Below are 8,719 nucleotides of genomic sequence, written 5' to 3'. Positions count from 1 at the left end.
GTGAGGAGGCATAGAAGAGGACACACAACTCAAACTCAAACCTCCTGCAGCGGCACCAGGACTCTCAGGACACCAGAGACCCATCAAGGAGCAGGTCACCCCAAGAAGGGGGTTTTCAGGAAGGATGCCCTGGGGATGAATAATATCTGCTTTGCTATGCTCATCCTTCAGCATCCAGACAAACCCCTCATGTCCACGTGTGCTGACACCTCTAGGATGGTCTAGAACCATACGTCTAAATATTGGCAATATGGGACAGGGAACCAGAGCTAGGCAAACAGATGTGCCTGGTACAGTTCCCACTTTGTGTCGCCCCATGACGGTCAGAGAACCTAATGACCGAAAAGCCTCTGCAGTGCTAACATAGACTGGCTGGTGTTTGCACACATCTGCCCCTGAACTACTCCAGTATCGTTCTCTAGCCTTTCCCTTTCATTTTTATTGAGACGCTAATCATTCAAGTGTCATAGAGCTGACCCTTTTAAAGAGTGTTCCGCATCGCCTCAGAGTCCTAGAGCTCTGGCCTCTGTCTAACTGCAGAGTGCACTCATTGCTCCCGAGAGTCACTCCTCATCCTCCCTCTCCTCAGCCCCATACACCAGTTACCTCGAAAAGCAGTTGTCCTGGACATTTCAAATAAATGTCATGGGACAATCCGGAGAGAGAGAGGAGAGAGAGGAGAGAGAGAGAGAGAGGAGAGAGGAGAGAGAGAGAGAGAGAGAGAGAGAGAGAGAGAGAGAGAGAGAGAGAGAGAGAGAGAGAGAGAGAGAGAGAGAGAGAGAGAGAGACTCGTGTGCATACGCCAAGGGATAGGAAGAGAGAGATTCAAGATGGCGGCCAGAGGGGTGGGGGTGGAGTCGCTGGGAGTGGGCGTGGCTTGCCACTTAAAGGGCCAAAAGAATAACATTCCTTTCTTAATTTTTTAAAAGATTTATTTATTATGCATATATTTATTATGTTCCTCCTGCATGTACACCTCCATGCCAGAAGAGGGCACCAGATCTCATTACAAATGGTTATAGCCATCATGTGGTGGCTGGGAATTGAACTCAGGACCTCTGGAAGATCAGTCAGTGTGCTTAACCTCTGAGCCATCTCTCCAGCCCCCTTTCTTAAATTTTTAAAAATTTTTTTTATTAAGGATATGACTCTGTGGGTACCCATAAAGGTCAAAAGAGGGAGTCAGAGCCTCTGAAACCAGAGTCATGAGCTACCCATCCTGGAAGTGAACTTGGTGCCTCTACAGTAACAGGAAGTACTTCTTACTCCTAAACCCCTGCCTGTCACAGAAGTGCCAATCAACCAATCTGCCTCGCAGAATCTTTAACACAGCCGTGGCTCGCCCCGCCCCCGCCCCTTCCCCCGGGAACTTGCCTTTGCTCTTGCTCACTTTAACAGATTCTCTCAAAGTGTCAGTAAATTCTTTTTACTGGTCGTGCCACCAGGCTTCCCCCACACACTGTTTTACATGGCACTTTGTTGCCCCTCGTGAGGGAAATATCCCTTTTTCCTCCCTTAGCCATTTCTTGTTCTCGTGTCAGCTGCTGTGCGATCCAGAGGCAGCTGGTGTTCCGAACTGCAGGCCTAGCGCGCTGACAAGCTTTGGCGTATAAACTGAAGCCTTCCTTTCAGCATCTTGCAGGAAGTGTCACATCCTGTTCACAGCTGAAGGTCGGTGGCCAAGGCAACTGTTTGGTGGAGCCTGAGATAAAAAGAGAGGACAGGCAGCCTGCCATAGTCTGTCAGGGTGACAAGCTACTGTAGCGATTCTCTCTGGCTTGATACTTCACCCAGGGGAAAAGCGTCCGTATACTGTGAGAACTCACCCCGCCCCCCGCGTCCCCCACTCTCTGGAGCAGGGCAGAGCAGAGGTGGTGTGGCCTCATTGTGCCCACCTGCCTGACCTTTTTTTCCTCAGTGTTGGCACCCACTGCCTCCTGGGGAGGCAAGGAGAGTATGATTGGCTTCTGCACCTAACCACTCCCCTCGTCAGACTTACTGATTCGAGAAACTTGTGGATGAGTCTTCCGTTTCTGTTCACTATTACTAGAGAGCTGAAGTCCTGCAAGTCCCAAAAAGTTGGGCCCGATCTCCTGTCTTCAATTAAAGAGAAAAGAAATATTTTCTAAAAAATGTGGAAAGAGCTCTATTGGGCCAGGGAAGAGCTAAATTGGAAAAGAGCTTGCTCAGTGTGGGGAATGTGAAAGAAACAGACTGGATTTTCTCTGAACAGTTAAGAAGAGAGTCGCGCCACACTGAAAGAAAACAGTAAAAATGCCACCGTGAAAATCCTCCCGTGACAGCATTTTCCTGAAGCCAAAATATGTGTTCAAGACTGCACGCTATGCTCGAAAGCTGCATTTCCCTTGATCAACCACTGTGTTAAGTTAGCCAGTCATGTAGGAATAGGAGGCAAGCCATACTCTGGCACTCAGCGTGGGTACAAAAATCCCCGTCGCCTTAGAGATAAGAGGCTGGTGAGACCCCGCTGGGAGCGCTTGCTCGCTTGTGCCCTACTTCAGAAGTCAAACCTTTTACATTGCTGAAATACTTTGGAGTGTGTGGTCGTGTGTGTGTATGTGTGTGTGTGTGTGTGTGTGTGTGTGTGAGACCCATTTTCCACACTTAGCATGCCCTAGTTTATTCTGTAGTACTGCTTAAAAGACCCCAGAAAGAGCTGGGCGTGGTGGCGCATGCGCATGCCTTTAATTCCAGCCCTCTGGAGGCAGACAATGGTCTACACGGTAAGTGCTGGACAGCCAGGGCTACATAGAGAGACCCTGTCTTATACAGTGATGTAAATGATCTCGGGGAGGGGGTGATTTACATCTCCACTGTGGCACGTTGGGAAGAGAGCGAATGAATGGGTCGAGCGCTGCTCCAAGTCGATCCTTGGCGTCCTGACAGAGGTTTAGGTTTAAACGGAGGGCAAGGAGCAGCAAACCTACGCAGCCCTGGTCCAGTGGTCCTTCATCGTCTCAGCTCCGTCTTTCTTGCAAGGTTGTCTGTCAAGCTGTCAGACTGTGTGCATCTTCCTGGTAGACAAGTTCCTCTTCTGGCTGCACCAAGTTTCCAGCCCTTTCCTTCTCCCAGCACGAGATTCCTGGGGAATCCGAAATTCCTTTGATACCATTGTTTCAATGGTCTCACAGGCAAAAGGAGGGCACAAGTCTCTTTAGAAAGTCTTTATTCCCGTGGGCCCACTAATTTGAAAAGTTAACTCATCATTTCCTTGGGCAAATGTTACCTGTAACAACCTTCTCTTCTCCCATGGCCAAGAGCCCAAGGATTAGCTGTGTTGTGGGGTGTGTGTGTGTGTGTGTGTGTGTGTGATTTAGTGTGACTGAACTCAGGTCCATAAGTTTATACCATGGAGAAATCAATGTCTAAGAAAAAAAATGAGAAAAGAAAGACTTTCTTTAATGACCAAAGAATGGATAAATGGAAACTTTTTCTTCCAGACAGACTCTGGAGAGATGGCTCAGTGGTTAAGAACACCTACTGTTCCTCCAAAGGACCTGAGTTCAGTTCCCAGCACACAGGAGGCTCACTACTGCCGATAGCTGCAGTTCCAGAGGACCTGGTAAGCAAGCACAACTGTGGCATATATGTGTAAATAAGAGAAAAAAAATCTAAAGAACAAACCGGACTCTGAACTGCAGAGAAATTGTCTTATGGCCATGGAGTGGGGGAATGATGTGAGAGAAAAGGCTAATAAAGACCAGGAGGATTCTCGTACTTCCTGGAGCTAGGTGCTGATCTCCCGGGAACTTGGGTACCATCTCATTTTGCTCCTTCCCACGGTCTCTAGTTTCCTGTCTTGGCAGCTGATCGATGGGGTGCTTTGTCAGCCTTGAGAAGAGAGAGATAAGACAGAGCTAAATCAAGCTCTGTGCGAATTTGTCTTGGGCAAACATTTCTCAAATGATCATTGTGTGTATACTCAGAATTGACTGGAATCTGAATGTAGGTTAAGACAACAAAGAAGAAACGTATGAAGGCAGAGATGCTAACCTGTCTCACCTGTTCCAGTCACCCACTGAGCAGGTGTAAATAAAGGGCCAAATAAAGTTTTACTACCAGCAGCTGAAGTGGTTACTGGGTCCCTGAAAGATAGTTTAGTCAACAATTACCGTGGTATCCTCATCTGCTTTCTGTTGCTGTGAACAATGCCACACTAAAAAGCAACTCAGGAAGGAAAGTGTTTTTTATTTCACACTTCCACATTACAGGCCATCACCGAGGGAAGTCAGGGCAGGAACTCAGGCAGGAACTCGGAGGCAAGGACTGAAGAAGAGACCAGGGAGGATGCTGCTTATTCTGCAGGTTTCCAATCAGCTCGCCCTTCAAGCAATTCATTTGTATGTGTCTTTTCCCTGCATGTATGTTTGTGCACCACATGTGTGACTCGTGCCAGCTGAGGTCAGAATAGAGTGTTGAATCCCCTGGGACTAGAGTTACAGAAAGGTATGAGCCACCACCTGGGTGCTAGAACTCAGACTCCAGGCATTTTCAAGAGCGATAAGTACTTTTAACCACTGAGCCAACTCTCTAGCCCCTCAGCTGCATTTCTTGTACCACCCAGGACCTAGGGATGATGCTGCCAGGAGTGGACCGGGCCCTCTCACATCAGTTGCTAAGCAAGAAAATGCACACAGACTTGCCTACTTGGCCAATTTGATGGGATCTTCTCAGGTGCCATTCCCTCTTCTCTGACGACCCAGGCTTGAGTCTACCTAGCACATATGGCAAAGGAGACGTCCACAGCAAGCTAGTGGGAGACTACTAATGTATTGCTAAGCTATGTGTCCTTCAAAGTGAGTGGTTTTTGAAGACAGCTGAGACAAAGCCAGGTTTTTGTTTTTGTTTTTGTTTTTGTTTTTGTTTTTTATTCCTACACTGCTGTTGTAACAGGGCCCACAGCCTCACAGGGCCTGCACTGAAGGCAGGGGCAGCTTCTTCAAGCTTGGGTGGACACTGCCTGCCTGGATTCCTACAGCCGAGATGCACTGGATTCTTTCCTTCTCGTAGATGATAGTTCATCCCAAAAGACATATGCTGAGGGGCTAAAGTGATGGCACTTGCTGCTCTTTTATAGGACCTAGGTCTGGAGGCTGCAAGCCAACGCTGTAACTCCAGCTCCTGAGACCTTATGCCCTCTTCTGGTTTCTTTGGGTACTGCGCTTAGGTATACAAACAATATACTCATATACACATAATTAAAATATACTCATAATTAAAATATATAATTTTATTATAAGTTAAAGGTAGTGGTGGCACACACCTTTAATCCCAGCACTTGGGAGGCAGAGAGACGGTGGATCTCTGTGAGTTCCAGGACAGCCAGGGCAGCACAGAGAAACTGTGTCTTGAAATCCACACACATACATACACACACACAAACATCAAAGCAATCTATTCATTTATTATTGGAGCACAGTAGCGCTCACAAGTTCATCCATGTGCCCAGGTTAGGTTTGAGAGTATGGGCTGATGTGGCCACACCCACCTGCAGCCTCTTTCTGACAGGTGCTACAGAGGAAAGGAAAGCCCCTAGTAAGAGCCTGTCCCTGAGTCAGGAAAGAGTCAGGGGTCCAGATTCCAGAGAATGGCAAGTACTTTCATTCTCACTTTTCCAAGGAAACTTACAGAACTCAGGTTGCCGGACTCCCTGGGATATCCGAGGGCTGTTGGCGGCAGTGGTGACATATCTCCTTCCCCTTCTCATTTCATGAGTACACCTCAACCGGACATGTCCCTCCTCCTCACTTCCTGTACTTTCTCAGTGTTGTACATTCCTACCTGGGATTTCCCCATCCCATTGCCCCAGGAATCACAGACAGCCTGGCTGCATAAACCCCTCCCTTCCTCCTGAGGCCTGTAAGAAGGGACCCTCACTCTGCCTCATGGGTCTGTGTTTTCATTAAAGTCTCCATCTTGCTGTTGATGGTATGGGGGCTTGAACTCTCCTCATAGCCCCCACCTTGCGACTGTCTGTCCAAACCATTAAGAATTCTCCTAACAAACATCTTACCCAACGGGACAAGTTCAGTGTTCTCCTTGAGCCCCAGCAGTGAGACTATCCATCTTTACCATCTATTTATCCACTTATTATTATTTAAGACAAACAGTGGTTGGATGTTTCTGGGCATATGGCATCTAAAGTTGAATAAGTTCTAGTTCCACCTTTAAGAAACTCACTAGAGGGATTTGGGAACTATTTGGGCATCAATTTCTACATTCAGCATGAGTTTGCTGAGAACTTCTGCCATGCTGGCCACCACAGCTGTTAACCTTGTCCTCCCAAGTTTACAGCGACAGAGGTAAGGTTGGAGTTCATGCCACATGCCTGCAAGGCAGCCTCGGACCCGAAATAGAAAGGGGGTGCCTCAGCTCAAAACTGCTACTCTTGGAAGCAACCTGGATTTCTTCCTCTCATAGTCCATTGGCCAGACTCAGTCACAGGGCCCCAAGCTAACCCAACCTCAGCTGGGAAATGTTGGGATGATCTCACAATTCTTAGTGGGCGCAACCTCATCTTGGGTTCCTGGCACTCAAGGTTGGTAAAACATTCCCCCTTCAAGAACTTGGAATCCCGAGGCAAATACAGGAAGGGAAGAGGTCAACAGGAGCTTCCCTCTTCCCACTGCAAGGCCAAGGAGAGTGCACTTCCACTTTTGTGCCCCCAGCTGCTTGCTGAATGTCTATGCGGGGTTTAACTGTTCCACACTCAAAGCCACTTAGTTTCCTCCCCGCCCTCTCCCCTCCCCCAGCTTGGCTTAAGTAATCAGGTATTGTTCATTTATTTTTAAAGGTTTGATTTTTACTTTTTTAAAAAAATATTTATTTATTATGTATACAATATTTTGTCTGTGTCTGCAGACCAGAAGAGGGCAGCAGACCTCATTACAGATGGTTGTGAGCCACCATGTGGTTGCTGGGAATTGAACTCATGACCTTTGGAAGAGCAGGCAATGCTCTTAACCACTGAGCCATCTCTCCAGCCCCCTGATTTTTACTTTTTATAAGCATGTGTAGGTATGTGGGTCTGCATGCTGGTATGTGCGTGTGAGTCCAAGTGCCCGTGGAAGCCAGAGATTGAATACGCTTGGTGTTAGGGTTGCAGGCAGATGTGAGCCACTTGGTGTGGATGCTGGGAGGCAAACTCAGGTCCTCTGGAGGAGCAGCACACTTCTTCACCACTGAGCCGTCCCTCCTACCCCAGGACTTGCTTAGCGATAGAAACTAAAATGGTATGAGAGAGGCATAATTCTAAATAACTCTTGGCAAAGGGTGATCAATGGAGAAGGGGCAGTTCAAGGCTGTCTGGTAGATCACATGACCTTTTCTGAAGGGCCAAGGCTGTCTGGTAGATCACACAACTCTTTCTGAAGGGTCAAGGCTGAAGCCTGGGTCTATTGGATGCAATGACTGGGTTCATGTGGATAGTGCGTACATATAAATATTATATATATATATATTATGTGTTTATGTGTACAGGAGTACCGTGCCTGTCAAGGCCAGAAGAGGGCATCAGATCCTCTGGAGCCGGAGTTACAGGTGGTTCCATCTGTCATGGGTGCTGGGAACTGAACCAATTGAACCTGGGTTTTCTGGAAGAGCAGCAGGTGCTCTTAACCACTAGACCACCCAGCCCAAGTGTAAATGTTACCTTTTGAGTACTGTTTCATAAAATTGTATGAAGCCGAAGACCCAAAACTTTGATGCCTGTAATATAAGAGATGAGAGTCACTAGGTGACTTCAAAATGACTCATTTGTTACTTTAATAATGTTCAGAGTCTGAGCCAGAAAAAAAAACAACAAAAAAAGGCAAACAAACAAACAACCAGAACCAGAGAGTGTACATGAAATATTGGGAATCCAGAATGAAGATGGAATTTCGAGGGCAAAGAATTAGAGGTGTGTTCATATTCCTAATGCTCTGGAAACGGGACCTGCTTTCCAGTTCACTTTGGGGAAGGCTTGGAGAAGCGGTGGGCTAGAAATGGCCTGGGTAGTCTTCCTTCCTTTTTTAAGAACAAAAACCCCAAACCTAATTTTTATGTATATGGATATTATGCCTGCATGCCTGGTGTCCTAAGAGGCCAGAAAAGGGTGTTTGATCCCCTGGAATTGGAATTACACACAGTTATGAGTCATCCTGGTCCTCTGGAAGAGCAGCCAGTGCTCTTAACCACAGAGTCACCCATCCTTCTCTTTGTTCCTGGCCTCCAATGACCCCTTCCCAGTGTTCTATTCAGGGTGAGCCCGTAGGTGACAGTCCACCTCTTGGTAACCCCTTCCCAGTGTTCTATTCATTTTTAAGGCCAGCCTGTAGGTGGTTTTGTTCGGGCTGCTTCCTGTTTTGCTGAGAAGCCTGTCTGAAGTGATGACCGTGAGGTCTCACTGACTGTGGGCAGTGGGACAGGATTCTATGCTTTCGTGACAGTTCATGGTTAATGGGACGTGAACAAAGTGAACTCGCAAAGCCCTTAATCAGAGTTGAGCCTCAGTGTCTCCAGACATTTCGGTGTCCCTGTCCTGGGAGGTCCTGTGAGGTCCTGTCTTCTGCAGGAGTTTAGGTTTGTCCGCTTTGGCTTTATTAGTTGTGTAGATGTGTTTCATAGGTGAGTTAGATGGGGCCTGGCTGTCTAGGAGAAGCACCTGGGGAACCCGTACATTTTGAAAGTCACTTTTCTCTGGGTGACACTCAGCTTG

This window comes from Arvicola amphibius, chromosome 4 (assembly GCF_903992535.2).
Source record: "Arvicola amphibius chromosome 4, mArvAmp1.2, whole genome shotgun sequence".
Lineage (NCBI taxonomy): Eukaryota > Metazoa > Chordata > Mammalia > Rodentia > Cricetidae > Arvicola > Arvicola amphibius.
This window is presented reverse-complemented; position numbering follows the sequence as displayed.